The sequence below is a fragment of the Chinchilla lanigera genome, unplaced genomic scaffold (assembly GCF_000276665.1).
Source record: "Chinchilla lanigera isolate Chin_1 unplaced genomic scaffold, ChiLan1.0 scaffold00024, whole genome shotgun sequence".
NCBI classification, from domain to species: domain Eukaryota; kingdom Metazoa; phylum Chordata; class Mammalia; order Rodentia; family Chinchillidae; genus Chinchilla; species Chinchilla lanigera.
The window spans coordinates 12,169,158-12,187,739 of NW_004955425.1; the positions used below are offsets into that span (position 1 = coordinate 12,169,158).

At 38.7% G+C, this 18,582-nt stretch overlaps 1 long non-coding RNA gene across 1 annotated transcript; it reads left to right on the forward strand.

Annotated features, from left to right (window-relative positions):
* Window positions 1-4: 4 nt before the first annotated feature.
* LOC106148649 lies at window positions 5-8,436 on the forward strand. The gene is made up of 3 exons (XR_001234292.1): window positions 5-41; window positions 321-479; window positions 8,108-8,436. It is a non-coding gene; the product is annotated as an uncharacterized LOC106148649 (long non-coding RNA).
* Window positions 8,437-18,582: the final 10,146 nt, after the last annotated feature.

Sequence of the window (18,582 nt, forward strand, 5' to 3'; positions counted from 1 at the left end):
GAGATCCTCCTGCCTCAGCATCTCAAGTGCTGATATTACAGGTGTGTGCCACCATGCTTGGACCCCCAATAGTCACTTCTATCTTGCCATCTAACATCGATTAATTTTGCCTCATTTTTAACTTTATAAATGAAACCCAACTGTATTTTTTTCTGTATCTGCTTTCTTTTGCTCAATATAATGTCTAGGGCATTCATCCATATCATGTGTAGCTATAGTTTTCCCACTCTCATTGCTATAAAGTGTTCTGTCATGTGAATATACCATCATGTATTTATCCATGGATACTCAGGTAGCTTTGGTGTTTTCTTATCCTAAAGACTGCTGCTGTAGTGCTGTAGTGCTGTAAACGTTCTAGTGTCTGTCATTTGGTGAACCGATGAGCGGATTTCTGTACAGCCTCTTGATGGAAACAAGGGACTTCGTGGATCTGAAATGCTTGAGGCTGCTCCTCGGGGAGCATAGCACTCTTCTTAAAGGTAATTTTTGAAAAATATGTTGATAGAGTATACTAAAATAATGACAAAAGTATCATAAATACATAAACCAGTAGCACCTTTATGATCATTATCAAGTATTATGTACTGTACATATTATATGTGCTGTATTTTTACAGGACTGACAGTTCAGTAGGTTTGTTTATAGCAGTATTACTACGAGACTATGATAGTCATATGTATTGAGAAACAGAAAAGCTGGGTCACAGAGTATGCCTACATTGAGCTTCAGTACCTTCTCAAGGTGGTTTGCCCAGGAAGGGTCACTTTTAAGTCATGACCTGAAGGACAAAAGAGAATAGAAACTGCCTTAAGAGTTCTGTGAACATCTCACCAACATGATGAAAATGTGACCCTTCTCAAAGTGCTCAGAGTTGAGCGGGAGAAGTCCCCCACCTCCCTTCTGCTGTGGTTGCACAGCGACACTGTACGGAAAGCAGCCTATGACATTTTGATCAAACTCAGGGAGACGAGAGATGATGACTGATGACTCAGCCTCTTCTGCTCCACTCCCCGAGTGCAGCTCACACAGCAGCAAGCCCTAGGGGGTGGGGACATGAACAACACCATGGAGATGGCAGAAGCCAAGCTGGAGAAAAGGAGGAAAGAATGGGGTAACTCTGTCAGTGAAAAAAAGACTAAGGGAGAGACTTGAGAGTCATGTCCAAAGAATTATTTAAGTAACAGTGACAAATGAAAACAAAAGGTCTCTACTGCCAAAGTAATCAGTGGTACCTGTTTTACATTCCCAGGCATCTCTGTTTTGGGGAGGTCTTGAGTCTTATGGCTTTGCTAATTGTGTGGCCTGGGATGAAAGCCAATTGATGGAAGTTGGAATTCAGGACTTCCCTCTAGATAGAAACTGAAGGAAGTTAAAAAATAAAATAAAAACAGTGTGGGTGTGAGGGCCCGCCTCTTTATCCTAGAACAGAAATATAAACATACCTGAGAAGGAGTCCCAAAGGCCTCCTTCTCCCAAAGGGTAGGAGTGGAACATTTTGGGGGCAAAGTTTCCAGTGGGAAAGAAAAAAGGGTACTTGTTTTGCCTCTTATTGTTTTAAGGTCTCCTCAGGGTGTGGAAAAACTTCAGTGTGCTTCTTTAAGCCACTGCTCATAAAGTTAGGCCTTTTAAAGAAAAACAACAGAGTGAAAATGATTGGTGTGTCAAGGAGAGGTTTCCTTTTACACATGTATCCACAAATAACTGATCTCTGATGATTAAGGTGGCCAAACAGGTGCATATAAACTGCCCTGACCTGAAAAGCCCTAGGATAGAAGGGGTTGTCATGACAAAGTCAGTCTTTAGGTTATTTTTCTTAGTACGCACAAAGCGAGATCTTCATTCTGAACTCCATTTGAGTGTTCTTGTTTGTTTGTTGACTCGAGTTGTAGAAGTTGACAGTACTGAAGATTGTAATATATATATTATGTATGTGTGTTCTAATAGAACTTTTTTTCAGTGCTGGGGATTGAATCCAGAGTCTTGTGCCTGCTAGGCAAGCACTCCTCAGCCCTTTAAAAATTATTTTATGGGGCTGGGGATTTAGCTCAGCGGCAAAGCGCCTGCCTGGCAAGCGCAAGGTCTTGAGTTCGGTTCCCGGTACCGGAGAAAAACCAAAAACAAAACAAAACAAAACAAAACAAAATTATTTTATTTTTTGTATAATTGTTTTCATTTATTTTTTATCTCCTAAGAGTCCTTTTGGAAGACAATAGTTAAATTAGCTAAGAAAATTTAGATTCTACTTACCTGCAATCTAGTTTTTTCTGCGTATATGGATAAAAGAAGAGGGTCAGGGAGAAGCAGTGCACTTAAATGTTTGATAAGCTCCGTGTGATGTACAAGAGTCAGAGAAGCACAGCTTTGGGAGCTCAGACTGCTCAGAAAGTAGTTCATTTATCTATCAGGGATGCGCAGAGAGAACAATATTTAGATGAAGACTTATTTCTTTCCAAAAAGAATTATTTTTTCATCTTCCTTTTCTTTCCCTACTTTTCTGTTCTGTGCAAAGATTCTCAGTTGCCAAATTTCTTCTTCAGCCCTGTATTATACTGAGGATTCTTGTTTTTCCTCCTGCTTTTTGCCCCTTTAAATTTTTTTCTTAGGCTAGGCATGGTGATGCACACCTGTAATCCCAGCACTGAGGAGGTGCAGTTGGCAGGATCGCACGTTTGAGGCACTTGAACTAAATAGCAAGACGCTGCTTTAAAAAACAAACCCAGAAGAGTACAGAAAGGGACAGGTGAAAGAGCTGAAATATAGCACATGATGAGGAAGAGTTTTTATAAATTTTAAAGATAGACAAAAAATAGAACAGAGTTTCAAAACAGGCTAGTAGGGCAGTAATAATAATTAATATATTTTGTATTGTTATCTTCACAGTAGTTATTCAAGTTACAAGATGTAGGCAAGAAATATTGTCCAAACAATATTAGCACAAACCTTTCTTTTCAATGAACTAAGAAAAACTAGCTGTATAACTTTTTCTTAGTTTAAAGAGAAAAAAACCAATAATGAAATAACGACAATGAGGACAAAACCAAAACAATATGAACACAATAAAAGCAATACAGGATTTCAAAACAAGATCATAGGAGTTAAAAACAGTTTCCATATTACATATTGTTATCTTCAACAAAGTTGCTCAGATTACCAGATATAAGAATGCAAGATTGTTCAAACAATTAAAGATAATAACAAGTAATAAAAAAATTAGAAATGATAAACAGTTTCATTAAGCAAGATGGTAGGAATTCACCTATGGTTGTTATATTGCATAGTGTTGTCTTCAAATTAGTTGTTACAGTTACCAGATATAAGAATACAAATTTGGTCAAGAGAAAAAAAAAATTAAGAATTAACTGTTCCTTTCAATAAACCAATAGACAGACATCAACAGTACACTTTTCTCAGCTATCCTTGTATATACGTATATATATTTTCTTTTTTTAATTTTAAAGAGAAAATATCAAGAACAAAATAACAAATACAAAGACATTAATAAAACAACATAAAAACAATAAAAATGACACAATTTCAAAACAAGGTGATAGGAAATTAACAACCTTTGTTATATTACATATTGTTATCTTCAAAGTAATTACTCAGATAACCAGATATAGGCATGTGAGACTGATCAAACAATTACACATTAACTGTTCCTTTCAATAAACCAATAGCAATTAGTAGTGCAATTCTCTTAGCTATCTTGTGTATATACATATACATATTTTTTCTCTTCCTTCTTTTTTTTCTCTTTTCCCTCATCCTGGTTGTTCTTTCCTATTTGAGCAGTTTCTTTCCCTTTCACAATATCTATTGCACCTCTCAGATTTTATTTACTCTTTCAGGTTCTTATACTAGGGAGGCAATATGATGTTTACACATGTGAGCTTGATTTATTTCACTTATGAGTATGGTCTCTAGTTGCATCCATTTACCTATAAAAGCCTCTAGTTGATCATTCTTTATAGCTGAGTAATACTCCATTGTATAAAAATAGCACATCTTTTTTATCCATTCCTGAGTTGATGGGCATTTGGGTTGTTTCCAAGATTTAGCTATTACAAATTGTGCTGCTAAAAACATGAGTGCACAGATATCACTGTGGTATGTTTTTAATTCTTCTGGGAAGATACCCAGATGGGGAATAGCTGGCTCGAATGGGACCTCCAATCCTAGTTTTTAAAAGAATCTCCACACTGATTTCTACAGTGATTGCACCAGTCTACACTCCCATGAACAGTAGAGAAATGTTCCTTTTTCTCCACAGCCCTGCCAGCATTTGTTATTGGTTGATTTCTTGATGATAGCTATTCTCTCTGGGGTGAGATGGAATCTCAGTGTTGTTTTATTTTGTATCTCTCAAATAACCAAAGATGCAGAACATTTTTTCATATATTTATTTGCCATTTATATTTCTTCATCTGAGAAGTGTATATTCACTGCAGATGCCCACTTTTGAATTGGTTTTTGAATTTAGGGATTTGAGTTTTTCAATTCTTTATATGTTGTAGACAGGAGTTCTTTGTCTGTGGGACAACTGGCTATAATTTATTCGCACTCTGTGGATTGTCTTTTCACTCTTGGTGATTTCTTTTGTTGTATAAGAGCTTTTTAATAAGGTGAGATCCCAGGTGTTGATTCTTTGTAATATTTCCCTTGCAGTATGGGTTTTGTTCATGAAGTTTCTGCATACACTTAATCTTTAAAATTTATGCCTATTTTCTCCTCCAGTAAATTAAGTGTTTCTGTTCTAATATTTAAATCTTTGATCCATTTTTACTTTAGTGCATGGTGATAGACCTGGGTCTAGTTTTAGTGTTCAGAATGTGGAGAGCCAGTTTTTCCAACACTGTTTATTAAAGAGGCTATCTTTCTTTCAGTGAACATGTTTGGCTCCTTTGTAAAAGAAAAGGTGGCTGAGTGTGTTTGGGATTATGTCTGCATCCTCTATTCTGTTCCACTGACCCTCAGGTCTGTTGCTTTTTTTCCAATACCATGCTGATTTTATCATAGCAGCTTTGTTGTATAATTTCAAGTCTGGGATTGTGATGCCCTCTGACTTACCTTTGTTGCTCAGAATTGCTTTTGTTCTTCTAGGTCTTCCAGCTTCCAAATGAATTCTAGAAATGTTTTCTCTACATATATGAGGCATGCTAATGGTATTTTGATTGCAATTATATTAAATCTGTATAGAAGTTTGGGAAATATGGTGATTTTCACTACGTTGGTTCTTCCTGTCCATGAGCAAGGTATATCTTTACATTTTCTGATATCCTCTTTGATCTCCCATTTTAGGGTACTTTTCATTGTACAGTTCTTTTGCATCCTTTGTTAGATTGCTTCCTAAGTATTTCATTTTTTGGATGCTACTGTGAAGGGTATGCTTTCCCTAATTTTTCTGTTTGTGAGTTTGTTGCTTGTGTACAGGAATGCTGTTGATTTTTGAGTGTTGACTCTATATCCCGCTACACTACTGAATTTGGTTATTAAATCTACAAGATTTTTGATGGAGTTTTGGGGGTCTTCTATACAGAGCATCATGTCATTTATGATTGTTATTTCTTCTTTCTTAAAAATTATATAGTAACCTTCTTTGTCTCTTTATCAGTTTTGGCTTAAAGTTTGCATTGTCTGCGAATAGCTACCCTGCTATTTTCCGGTTCCTGTGGCATGTACAATTGTTTACAATCCTTTGAATTTTAGTCTATGAATTTCTTTTTGGGTTAAATGTGTTACTTGAATGCAGCATATTGATGGATCTTGTGTCTTGATCCATTTTGCCAGTCTGTTTTTTTTTTTTTGATTGGTGAGTTGAGACCATTTACATTGCTGGTTATAAGTGATATTATTGGCTTATCTTTTTCATTTTATTTTCCTGCTGTTGGTTCCCTGTCTTTCTCCTCTGTTTAGCTGTTTGCCCTACCTGGTGGCTTCTTTCTATTGGTGTTCCTGTGTTTGTAGTCTTTGTTATGGCTTTTTAATATGTCCTTCAGAACATTCCTTAGATCTGGTTTGGTGGCCATAAGTTTCTTCAGTTGTTCTTTGTCATGGAAGTATCTTATTTCTCCATAGATGTTGAAAGATAGTTCTGCAGGGTCCATCAGTCTGGATTGAAGATTATTTTCTTTTAGGGCTTAAAATACCTCACTCCAAGCTCTTCTTGATTTGAGGGTTTGTGTTGGGAAGTCTGCTATGATTCTGATGGGTTTTCCTTTACAGGTGATTTGTTTCCTTTTTCTAGCCACTTTTAATATTCTGTTCTTGTGCTGAATTTCTGGAATCTTGATTATTATATGCTTTGGTATAGATTTATTTTGGTCATGGCTATTTGGAATCCTATATGATTCATTTATTTGCATGTAAAATTCTTTATCGATGTTTGGGAAATTTTCTTCCATTATTTCTGTGAAGAGTTTGTGTTTTATGTTTTCTCACTGACTCCAATCAATGTTATGTTGTTCTTGTTTACTTCATTTTGTAACTGTTGAGTTGATTTTTCATGTTTTCCTGCTATTTTTAAGATATCTTTCTTTTCATGGTTGCTAGCCACAATCCAGTCTTCTAGATCTGATATTCTATCTTCACCTTCATTTAATCTGTTGTGTACACTTTCAATGGAGTTTTTAATCTCCTAGACTTCTGTTTCTATTGCTTCATGGATTCTATTTCTTTCCTATGTTGAGCTTTCAAGGTTTCCATTGTTTTCTGGAACTCCTGTATTTTTTTCTTTAATCTGTGTCTGCTTTAATGTCATTCATTTTGATTATCATTTCTTTTTACACCTTAAAGATTATTTTTTCTGTAGCCTCTTCCATTTGTTTTTTAACTTCTATTGCTATCATTTCAGAAAATTCCAGTGGTTGGCTTCTGATTTCCCCTATCTCATTGTGCTCTGGGCTTGTCCTGTGTGGGCTGAGAGTGTGGGGTTGCATTTTGCATCTGTGTCTTCTCATTTTCTGTTTTATGTATTGTTTTGTTTTCTGTGTTGATGCTTATAGGTTTCTTATTTTAGGTAGCTTTATCCCTACTATCAAGGCTTCCGTAGGACATGGCTGTTCCACAGGTGTATCTTCCAGCTGTAGGTAGTTCTTGGTCTATGTGTCTATCCAAAGAACCTACCCTCCCAATATGTTGAGGATGAGAAGTTGTTACCTATTTGATTCAGCACTCGGGCCCTTGGTACTGGATTATTGTGATTTAATGATCCCATACAATCACAGTGTTGTCATACAGGAAAAAAAAAGTGATTATAGCAGGTAAGGTATCTTGACTAAAGTAGTACAGTTAACAATTACAATAGTCTGGAGAACAGCCTGCTACTGACAAACTGTGGTAACTATTAGTCTGATACTTTTAACCATAGGAGAAAATTCTACAGTTGTATAACAGAATCCAGCATATACCAGGAAACCTGTGTTCAATGATTTTCTCTTTAGTGGAGTGATTGTACCCTGTTGTGGGGAGGGATTAAGAGGGATTGGGGGCAAGATAGAAGATGAGTGAGGTCTTTCTTATATAGTAGGAGTAAGGCTGGAGGGCATAGGGTGATCACCCAAGCTTTTGGAAACAAGGACAAAAGAGAGAAAGACTGGTAGAGGAAGCAGAAAAATATTGAAGTCAATCAGGCAGAGAGGAGACAATGTTTATTCACATGGAAATATCATAAAATCAAGCAAGATAGTTGGCAAAAGAGAACTAGAAGACAAGTAGATGAAACATAAAGGAAAGGAATAAATTTAAGTCATTAAAGAAAGAAGAGAAAAAGGTGACTAAAAACAGAAAATGGAAATAACCCTAAAAAATAAAACAAGACCAAATTAAACTAAATTTAAAAAAAGACCTCAACCAAACAGAAAAAGGGAAACCAATCAAACTTAGAAAAATAAATGGAGTAGAATTCCTTTGGTGTTCACAGTTCTTTAGTAGGTCCAAGTCTGATCTCAGAAATGTGCTGTGTACTCCAGGCAATTTTGCAGTGGGATTTTCAGTGGGTATAGGGCTGATCTAGGCCTCTGGATGTGGGGGCTGGGTTTGGTGTTCTGTTGCTGGGGTTCTCCCCAGTCTCTCTCTCTCTATATATATATTTTCCTTTTTTTTTTTAAAGGAAAGAGTGGCGGCCCCGCCTGCCCACTTCTATTCCACCTGTCTGTGTGCCAAAGCACAGCGCTGGTTCATCTGAGTTACCAATAGCTGGTGTATGTCCTTGCCTGGGTCCTGGAGGACCCTTGCCTGGGGTGGTCCAGTGGAATGCATCCTGCTGCCAATGCCTCTGCTGTGAGTGCCTTGCTGGATCACTGGGGGTCTCGGCCTGGGACAGTCAGGCTGCGTGTGCCCTGATACCACTGCTGCCACTGTGGGTGCCTTGCTGGGTCTGAGGAATAGTTTTGAGCAAAGATTATATTTTGCTTAGACCCACCTCCTCCCTCCTTTGAGGATTTCACACGTTTGATACTTCTCCTTGGAAGCTCCATTTTTTTTCATTTGATTGTTTTTAAGAAAGAGTTTCATTCAGGCTTGCCTTGAACTCACGGTGTAGCCTAGGCTGGCCTCAAACTCAAAGTGAGCCTCCTGCCTCAGAGTGCTGGGATTACAGGCATGAAACACCATGCCTGGAAAGCCCCATTTTTTCAGAAACAAATAGCTTATTGGAACTGTATTGACAGTACAGGAGTTACTTGATGTGGAAAGAAATCTATCAGAGAGGACATTGAATCCCAAACAAGCTTGGCAGTTTTCCTGCTATTTCATGCTAAATGTCTGAGAGTTTCTTAATTAAGATCTTATTTCTCTAGTCACACCACATCTGGCCTCTCCCTATCCAGAGGCTGGTATCTTCACCAGTGTAGTACTTAATGCTGGATTCTGCAGCTGGTTCTTTACCTGCAGCATACAAAAATCAGAGCAGGCAGAGAGGAGTCTAAATAAAAACATAGAAATAGTATGATTTAACAAGAAAGAGCACAACATAAAATTTAAAGAGAAAAAAATCACATTGAATGTAGACATGGTGAAGAATTTCCAATAAGAGGGTTTTCATAGTGTGGTAGAACAAATAAAGAAGTTTCCCTAGAGAAGAATAGATCTAGAAATTTTCCATCATTTTGTATTTGTCTAGTAGGAGCTATTTTGAAAGCACCCAGTTGTCTTGGGATTAAAATTCCCAGCCCTAGGAAAGGAAGCAAATACCTGTTCATTCATTCATTCACTCATGTACTCATTCATTCATTCAGAATATACTTATATAGAAATAGACATTTGGAAATATGGCTTATAGCTAAAATGTCTCCCAGAGACTCATGCAATCCTAGGTGAGTGGACCATGGGTGTGTGATACTCATCTGTGGATTAGTCTACTAAAGAGTTTATAGCTGGGTTTAATGTTGGGAGGGTAAGCCTAGTGGGAAGGGGTGTGTCACTGTGAGTGTAGCCAAGAAGACTGTTGTTATGGTTTGGTTCTGGATGTCCTCCCAAAGCCTCATGCAGTCATGGGGTGGGCTTCTAGAATTTATGATTGATTCATGCTCCAGTGTTGGAACTATGGGTGTGAGTGCTACATGCGCCTTGGAGTGAGTAGTTTGCATACAATGTGAAGGAGGGAAAGAGGCTGCTTGCCACTGCTCATGTTTTTGCTCTTGCTGTTTTGCTGTCTTCTGCCACCATGAACTATTGCTCTCTGCCATGTGCCACTCTGCCTTGGAGCCAGCTGAGTCTGGACTGAAACCTCCACAAACTGTGAGCTAAATAAACCTTTTTTCCCTTTAATTCTGGGCATCAGGCATTTTCTCTCAACAATGAGAGAAAAGTAACCAAGACAGGTGTACATATCCCTTCTCCTCCCTTGATCCCTCTCTGCTTCCCACCTGCCATGCTAAGGACTGTTTCCCCTCTGCCATGCCATCCTGCCTTGGAATCAGCTGACTATGGACTGAAACCTCTACAGACTGTGAACCAAAATAAACCTCTCATCCTTTAAGTTATGGGTGTCTGGTATTTTATCCCAAGATTGAGAAAGTAAAACAGTCGGGGAGTAAGACTAATATTACCCTTCCCTGTTTTTAATTTTGTGTGTTGGCCTAGAGATTGAACCCAGAGCCTTATGCATGACAGGTAAGCACTCTAGTGCTGAGATATATCCCCAGGCCTTTTTTATTATTGGTTTTTTATTATTAGTTTTTGAGACATGGTATCACTAATTTGCCCAAACTGATGTTGAACTTGGAATTCTCCTGTTTCAGCCTCCTGAGGAGCTGAGATTACCACCCCTAGTGGTTTTCACCCTCTTGTTGTTTACACAGAGACAGAGAAGACAGATGTCAAATAGGTTCTTCACTGAAGACTGAGTTAGTGCATTGGGAGTTACAACAGAGAAATATATAGAACTATCAAGGCTTGTGAGTCAGAGAAAGCTTTGTGGAGAAATATAACAAACAAAAAAAAGACAGGTCATCTTTCTTCCTACCCTTGGTGTAGTAAGACAAGTGGACATTAGCTAAGCAACTGAGCTGCCACCGCCTCACTTCTGCTCATGGAATCTCTCCTTTACCTGAAAAGAATACATTAAACACCAGATTAAGCAAAGAGCCCATGAAATGCATGAAGGCACACTGACCAATCAAAACATACCAAACATTCTTTTCCGGGGGATTGGAAAAGACATTCATTTTGAAATAATTATCTGGCAATAGATTCAACCGGAGGGGAAAAAAAACAAACATGAAACTATAATCAGTTTTCAGCAGAACTGGAGACTTATTCATCCTCCTTTCTGAAATTGTATATCTATTTCATAGCACTGGAAGCTCAATACTATTTATGTTCTGAGGGTAAAAACACGATGTCTGTTTTATTTCACAACATGAATTGAAAGCATTTGTGGGACAGGATGTTGTTTGGGTTCAATAGGTTGTTCAAGGTTTCTCAGGAGTTTTATTCAGTAACTGCTTTCAGCTTTAAGAAATTAATGTTTCCATTTGGTTTTCAGATCCAAAGACTGTGTAAGCAGATTTTTCCGGTTTTTGATGCCTTATCCTACTGCTAGTGTGGTTTAAGGTAATCAATCATATAACTGAGAGTTAAAGGACTCTAACAGGTTTTATACAAATTAAACTTACATTTGAGTGGGGATAGTAATTGTCCAAGGATTTCAGGAATAGGTTGAAGTCAAACCTCAAAAATATCCCAGATTCACAGCTCACACAAGAGTTGGGAAGGGTGTTGCTCAAGTTAATTCAGGTAAGATGCTGGCCAGGCCCATGTGTGCAAAATGAGAATACTTGATGGGAACAATAAAGTGACTGATTTTTTTGGCTACTTCAGCAAGTTTTTACTTGTCCCTGAGGAATCTCTCTGTTGAACTCTGGAAGAAAAACCTCTCTGTGGTAGATTAACTAATGGTCAACTTGTAACATCCAGCTGAATTGAATCAACGTGGTTTTGGTGTGGAAGGCCCACCTGAGGATTGTTTCCAACAGCATAAAAGGAGAACTGGAGAGGAAGATGGTGCACAGTTGAATCTCCTGGAGGACCTTGTCACACTGGCTTTCCTGACATGAACTCCGCTGTTCTCATCATTGGAGGAGCTCGGGTCCTTGCTATCATTGAGAATGGCTGTGGTACTTTTGTGGGGAGCTCTGGTCCTTACCTTGAACATCACTTCCTGGCTCCAGTGCAGGTCCCTCAGCCTGCTTGCACAGATCCTTCATCCTGCTGGCACAGACGTTCTAGCTTCCACCACTGGCCTTTGGGTCTTCCCAGTGCAGACCCTTGATATAGACTTGCATGAGACATTGTCATGGGCTCTAGGCCTCCAGCTGGACTCGTGGAGGACATTGCCATGGGCTCTAGATCTTCAGCTCGTCTTGTGAAGACATTGCCTTGGGATCCAGGCCCCCAGCTGGATTCTTTGGGTCTCTAGCACATGGAAAAATTGCTTGCACTCCTCTGCTTTTGACTTTTTGGGTAAATATTATAAGATAATCCTATAAATTATGTGTCTCATATTAAATCTATTCCCTTGGAAATCCTGACTACAATGCACCCTCTCCTGCTTATCCTGGGGGACAGAATCTAGGGTTTGTATATAGGAATACAGTGGCATATAAAAAGACTGTCATAGACTGTGTTCTTCCTTCCTGCTTCCTGGGTCTATCATATCTATCTTCAAGCACTCAGCCCTTTCTGTTGTCCTTTAGGGACCCAGAGTTCACTTCTTTGGGGTCCTACCATGGTCTACCCCTTTTGGACCAAGATTGTTACTTATTCTGATCCCCTCCCACTGCTTTCCCCTTGGTATGTTTCTTAATGCATCAATAATAAATTACCATGAACTTGAGACTTAAAACAGCACAAATGTATTATTTTATTATTTTGAAGATCAGAATACTGAAATGATCTCATTAGGATATTAGCAGGGCTGTGTTCCTGTCTGGAAAGTCTAGGGAAGATCCTTTTTTTTTTTTGTATTTTTGAGTTTCTTGAGGCTGCCACATTCCTTGGCTTTTGGCCCCCTTCCATCTAGCAACCAGCAATAGCTATCTGGGTCTTTCTCCCACCATGGCCCTCTGGCTTTACTTTTACCATCACATCTTACTGGGATTCTCACTCTCCTTCCATTTTCATTGATCACCTTTGTGATAACCTTAGGCCTCCTGCATAACCCAGGGTACCTGCCCTATTTGAAGGTACACTGATTAGCAACCTTAGTTCACTCTTGCTGTATAGCATAACATCATCACTAGCTCTGGGGATTAGGATGTGGACATCTTTTGGCATGGTTATTTTTCGGCTACCACCACACCCACCTTCAATCCCATTGCCAATCAGTTGGGGTTCTTTCACTCAGTTCAGATAGAAATCCTGAATTGGCACAGCACAACTCTGCAAACAGCCCTGATGCCACAGGTTAGCTCTAGTTAATGTTGGGTGCTGTCGATTGATACTATCAACTGCTGGTCTCTGCCTCTGTCACCTATTGCTGTTCAGCGCCAGTTGTGCCAGATGCTGTTGGTCAGCTCTGCTGGTTGATACTCTGTGTTGCTGATCCTCATTGGCTTAAGGGCTATAACTCTTCAGGGCTAACAGCCACTACCATTCATTGCTCTTCCTTTTAAAGTAATCAATCTTCTCCACAGTACTCAGTATAAAACTCCTGAATACATTTACAGGACCCTACAAACCCAAACTCCCCAGGAAATAAATCACAAGCAGATTTACAGGGCCACCAGACCAAGTCTTTATTTTAACAGGACCTGTGCAGCAGTACCTGAGGGTCAGTACACCAAAGGGAGTCTCTGCGTTTAACCCAAGAAATGTGAGGGCAGTGCTACTTGTTTAGCAGCTGTGGGTCTATGATTGGTTCACGTGGTTGAGGCTCTCTCCAATAGCCCAGTGGTTTCAGCAGCAATTCAAGGAAAAGGTGGGACCATACAAGCTGTTTGACTACAGCCACTGCATCTCTGAGAACAATGGTGGGGCTGAAACTGGAGAGTCCTTAGAAGGGCTACTTGTATTCATCACAGCTATTGGAGTTGGGGGAGGTTGGGGATGCTACTAGCGGCCCAGATCTCTGCCTGGCCTCCATCAGATTAGGGTAATCCACCCCTGCTTCTTCAGTGTCCACAGTGGACAACTGGGAGACAGCGCTGTGCTGATGGCCAGTGCACCTCCTGTCAGAGCACCCCAGAGAGCAGCAGTGAGCAACAGTAGGGGTAGCAGCAGGGCATTAAGGTGAAAGGCAAATTGTTCCAGTCAATCCTGAGAGGAGGAGAGCAAGGGAGAGAGGGAGAGGAGGGAAGATAAAGGAAGGGGCATGGCAGCCTTTGGCCAAACAACACCCCACTTTGGCCAGCATGGGAAAGGGAGAGAGTAGGCACTTTTCATCTGTCTCAATCCTATTATCCAAATTTACTCTTATGTTCTCTGGTGACTTCCCACTGAGTTAAAAGGTGGACTTGATAACTGAATGGAGCAGATAATAGAGGGAGTTATGTAGAACATGTCCCTGCTTACTGTCCTCTATCTGTTTACATGTTGTGAATTGGCTGTGGTCCTTTCTTAGAATGAGCCTTCAGAATCGTTTTTAGCATCCTAGCACCCACTTCTTTATGATCCTTTGTCATTCCTCTTCCTTCCCTCTCCCTCTGTCCTTTCCTAATCAGTTGCTTTCTGTGTAGATTAGCTTAGATTCCTTGAGTTTATGTAAATGAAGTCATATAGCATGTGCTCTTTCACTCAACTTCTTTCATTCTTAAGTAGTTTAAGATCATCCATGTTGTCATATCACTAATCAGTTACTTTTTATTGCTGAGTAGTATTCCATTTTAGGGATATGCCATGATTTTTATCTGTTCACCTGTTAATGGGTATTTGAGTTTTTTAAAAACAGTTTGGCTACTAAAAATAAAACTACTGCAGAAATTCATGTGCAAGACTTTGCATTATGGTTTAGATCTGGATTGTTTCCCAAAGTCTCATATGTTTGGAATGTGCTTGGAAAATGGGGGCTCTACATTTATCAGAGATTGGTCCACCAATGGCTCATTGCTGATAGATGTGCTGGCAGAAAGTGCGGCCTGACCAGAAACAGCTAGTCACTGGGGCATGACCTGGAGAATATACTGCATTTCCTTCCGCAGCTCCTCCCTTCTCTCTGTGCTTCCTGCGCACCATGATGTAAGCAGCTGCCCTTCACTATGCCCCTCTGCCATGCTGCTTCTGCTCTGGAGCCAGCTGACCATAGACTGCAAATGTGAACCAAAATAAACCTCTCCTCCTTTAAGTTATAAGTGTTGACCTTGTGTCTTACTGGTAGGAAAGAAACAGAGACATTTTGTATGGACATAAATTTCATTTTTCTCTTTAGCAAATATCTGGAAATCAAGCTGCTGGATAAATGATAAACATATGGTTAAATTTTAAGAAACAGCCCAAATATTTTCCACTGTTTGTATCATTTTACCTTCTGTCCAGCAGTGAATGAAAGTTCTAGTTATTCCACATCCTTTCCAATGACTGGTACATTCAGTCTTTTTTAAATTTTAGCCACTCTAGTAGGTATGTTGTAGTACTTCATTGTGATCTTAATACTATATTTCCCTAGTGAGGAATGATGTTGAGCTGCTAAACATGTGCCATCTGTATATCTGGTTTGATAAAGTATCTGATTATATCTTTTGCCTAATTTTTAATTGAGTTATTTGGTTTTTTATTGTTGAATTTTGAGAGTTTTCAACTATTCTAGATATAATTTCTTTTTTTTTTCTTTTTTTCTTTTTTTGGTACTGAGAATTGAACTCAGGACCTTGCACTTGCCAGGCAGGCACTTGTGCTGCTGAACTATATCCCCAGCCCTGGGTATAATTTCTTTATGAGATATATGCTTTGCAAAGATTTTCTGACAGTCAGTGGCTTGCCTTTTCATTTTCATTCCTTCACTTAAAAATTATTTTTAAGAGCAAAAATATATAATTTTGATGGTACTTAAGTTACCAATTTGTTATTTTATGAATTGTCTTTTTGATGTGGTATGTAAGAAATATTTGCCCAGGTCTCAGTCGCCATAAGTATTTCACATTTTTGTTACTGTCATAAATGTTAATGATTTCATTGTATGGCTCTTTGTTGATGGTATATAGATGTAATGCTATCTAACTCCCCTCAGTCATGCTGGGAGGCACACAGGGCCTAGTTATCCCACTTACATGAAAACAAGAATTAAAACAAGATCACTTGGTGAGTTGAGGTATTGTTAACATGATCTTTCCATTAAAAAGTTCCATTAATTTTTCATTTAACATTTTTTGGACCACTAATATTGCCTAGATGAATTATCTCATTATAAAAAAGTGGTAATTTTAAAAAATTATCATTCTTTTTGCATTTACTAACATTAATTTATAGAGAAGGAATTTCCTTGATCACTCTTTTGTTACCCTGAAATACAGCATACAGAGAAAGCAATGTAAACACTTGATTATTTCATGCTGTAGTAACTTCTAAAATCATTATGTGTCATATGTCTTTGTTTTATTTTACTGTTTTGTCTAAGAAGGCAATGATGGATAGGATAATGGCATCTTTATTCTATTCCTTGTATCAAAGGAAAGCTTTCAAAGTTTCCTCATTAAAATTATCTTTATTTTGATATATAGTTATGCTATGTTCATTACATAAATTTGATGTATTTCAATTTAGGAGAGAGGCATTGTTTTAGATGAATAAATTGTCCCACTTTGGGTCAATCTGAGTCCTTCTAACTTGCTCTTGTGTTTATTTAGTGTGACACTAGTAGCCCTTTGTGACTTTCTAGCTTTCAGGCGAGGCAAAATGTGTTAGGTTCAACTTGTACCTCGCCTGTTCCAGACTTGGATTTGTCACTTCCCTCCCAGGCCCTGGCTCTCCTCCTGGAGAATCATAGGAAAAGATCACGATGTGATGCCCGAGGCACTCATGACTCCTGCTCTTTTCTTGTTTCTTTCGGTGGTCCATGTGCATCTATGGAAGTCCTTAATTTTAATTTCAAAGGTATTAATTTTTTGTGTTATGGTTCATCATTTTGTATCTTAAGACTATTTGTCTATGCTGAAATTGTGAAACAATCACTAATGATTTGGTAGAAATATTTATTGTCTTTCCCATTTAGTACCATGAAGTTGATTTTGTTCCATGACAAAGACACCAATGCTATTTTTTTCCAAAACAGTGCTCAAATTTTCTGTCATTATTATTGAAAAGCCCATCCATTTCTAACTGCTCTGAACTACTGTGCTAACTCTGTCTTAAGTCCATATGCGAGCTATTAGATTCTGGAGTACACAAATTCTTTTCTATTCATTTAATTACCCATCCTCGTGTTCATATCTCATTCTCTTAAGTACTACTGCCTTCACTATGTTTTAATATCCAAGAGAATCAGCCTTCTAACTGTAATTGCATCTTGACTATTCTTGGCTTGTTGCATTATTTTTTTAGAATTAGCTTGTCCGTGCCATTTTGAAAACCTACGGAGGCTGGGCATGGTGCCACATGCATGCCTGTAATCCTAGCCCTTGGGAGGCTGAGGCAGGAGGATCTCTGCAAATTCCAGGCCAGCCTACGCTACATAGTGAACTCAAACTCAGCATGAACTACATGGTGAGGCCTTGTGTCAAAAAACAAAACCAAACAACCAAAAAAAAACCCATTGAGAGTATGATTGGAATGCACTGAAACTCTAGATTAACTTGTGGAGAACTGCTGTCTTTACAATACTGAGTGCACAGTATGTCATTCTATTTTTTAGCTTTATTTAAATGTTTCCTTATTGTAATTTTTACAAATGTCTTATATGCCAGGCCTTATTCAGAGCAAATGCTTATTTTTCATAGCAATAATCAAACTTTAGTCTGATTTTTTTTTTTTTTTTTGAGATGGGAGTCTCCCTATGTAGTTCAGGCTGGCCTCAAACTCAGTGATCCTCCTGCCTCAGCCTCCCAAGTGCAGGGATGACAGGTGTGCCACCACCACACCTGGCTTGATACTTTTTGAGACATCATAATTTTGTATTATTTCTATCATCTCACATGAATAAGTAATTTTCATCTTGCTGATCTTTGTAATTATATCATTTTAAGTGTTTGCATAGTAGTTCATATACATAATACTCCACTCCTTTTAAACAATGTTTCAATTTTTTTGGCATTTCTATTTTTATAGCTCTAACACTCCATGAACATATTTATGTGTATAATTAATCTTTCCTGTTTGAGGGGGGATAGATTCATAATCATAGGAAATCTGTATAAATTGTAGAAATTTTAAACAATTTTCTGTACATTTAATCATTATGGCTTTGACATTGCAAAGCCCTTAAAGTGATGTTTGAGACTCTTTGTGTTTCAGACCATTACAGAGATGTGTGGCATTTTGCCTTGTTTGACTGTAGCTGCAGAATCTAGTACAGTGCCTACTGTGTGTCAGACCAATCGTAGCTGTGTTTTGAATGACTAAATGAATAATTCACTTGTGAGGAGACCTTCAGTCTATTTCTTGCCATCTGGATCCAGTTTATTTGCAGTGTATCCTGTGATATTGGCAAAGTCTGGAGAGTCATTTAGGCAGAGTTCACTCCTGTGATCTGGGTTTTACAGAAGTCTGGAATGCTGCCCTGAGAACAGTCTGCAACAGTATCTGTGTGAGACTTTTGGTTTTGCTTCCTGGACCACTGTGGACCCAAGTGTTTCCATGGGCTTCCTTCTGAAGAAAGGAAAGCAATCTTTTCTGGCTGAAGGAAACTTTCCCATTACTTTTTATCTCACTGTGGTAGGAGGCTAAGCTTGGGCCAGATGTTTGGATGTCTGGACTTTATTTTGTCGTGGGTCCCAGAAAATAACTAGGTTTATTCTCCACTTAAAGTGGATTATTGTTTTTCTTTATCTGTATCTATATGTATGTGCGTGTGTGTGTGTGTGTGCATGCACGCGTGTGTGTGCATACACAGAATGATTTGTTCTTTTTAAAGAAAAGAAACTTTTTGCTCAGATCAAAGTGCTGAAGTCTTACTTGGGATCAGCCCCTGAGAATGATGAAAGTGTGCGATGGGAA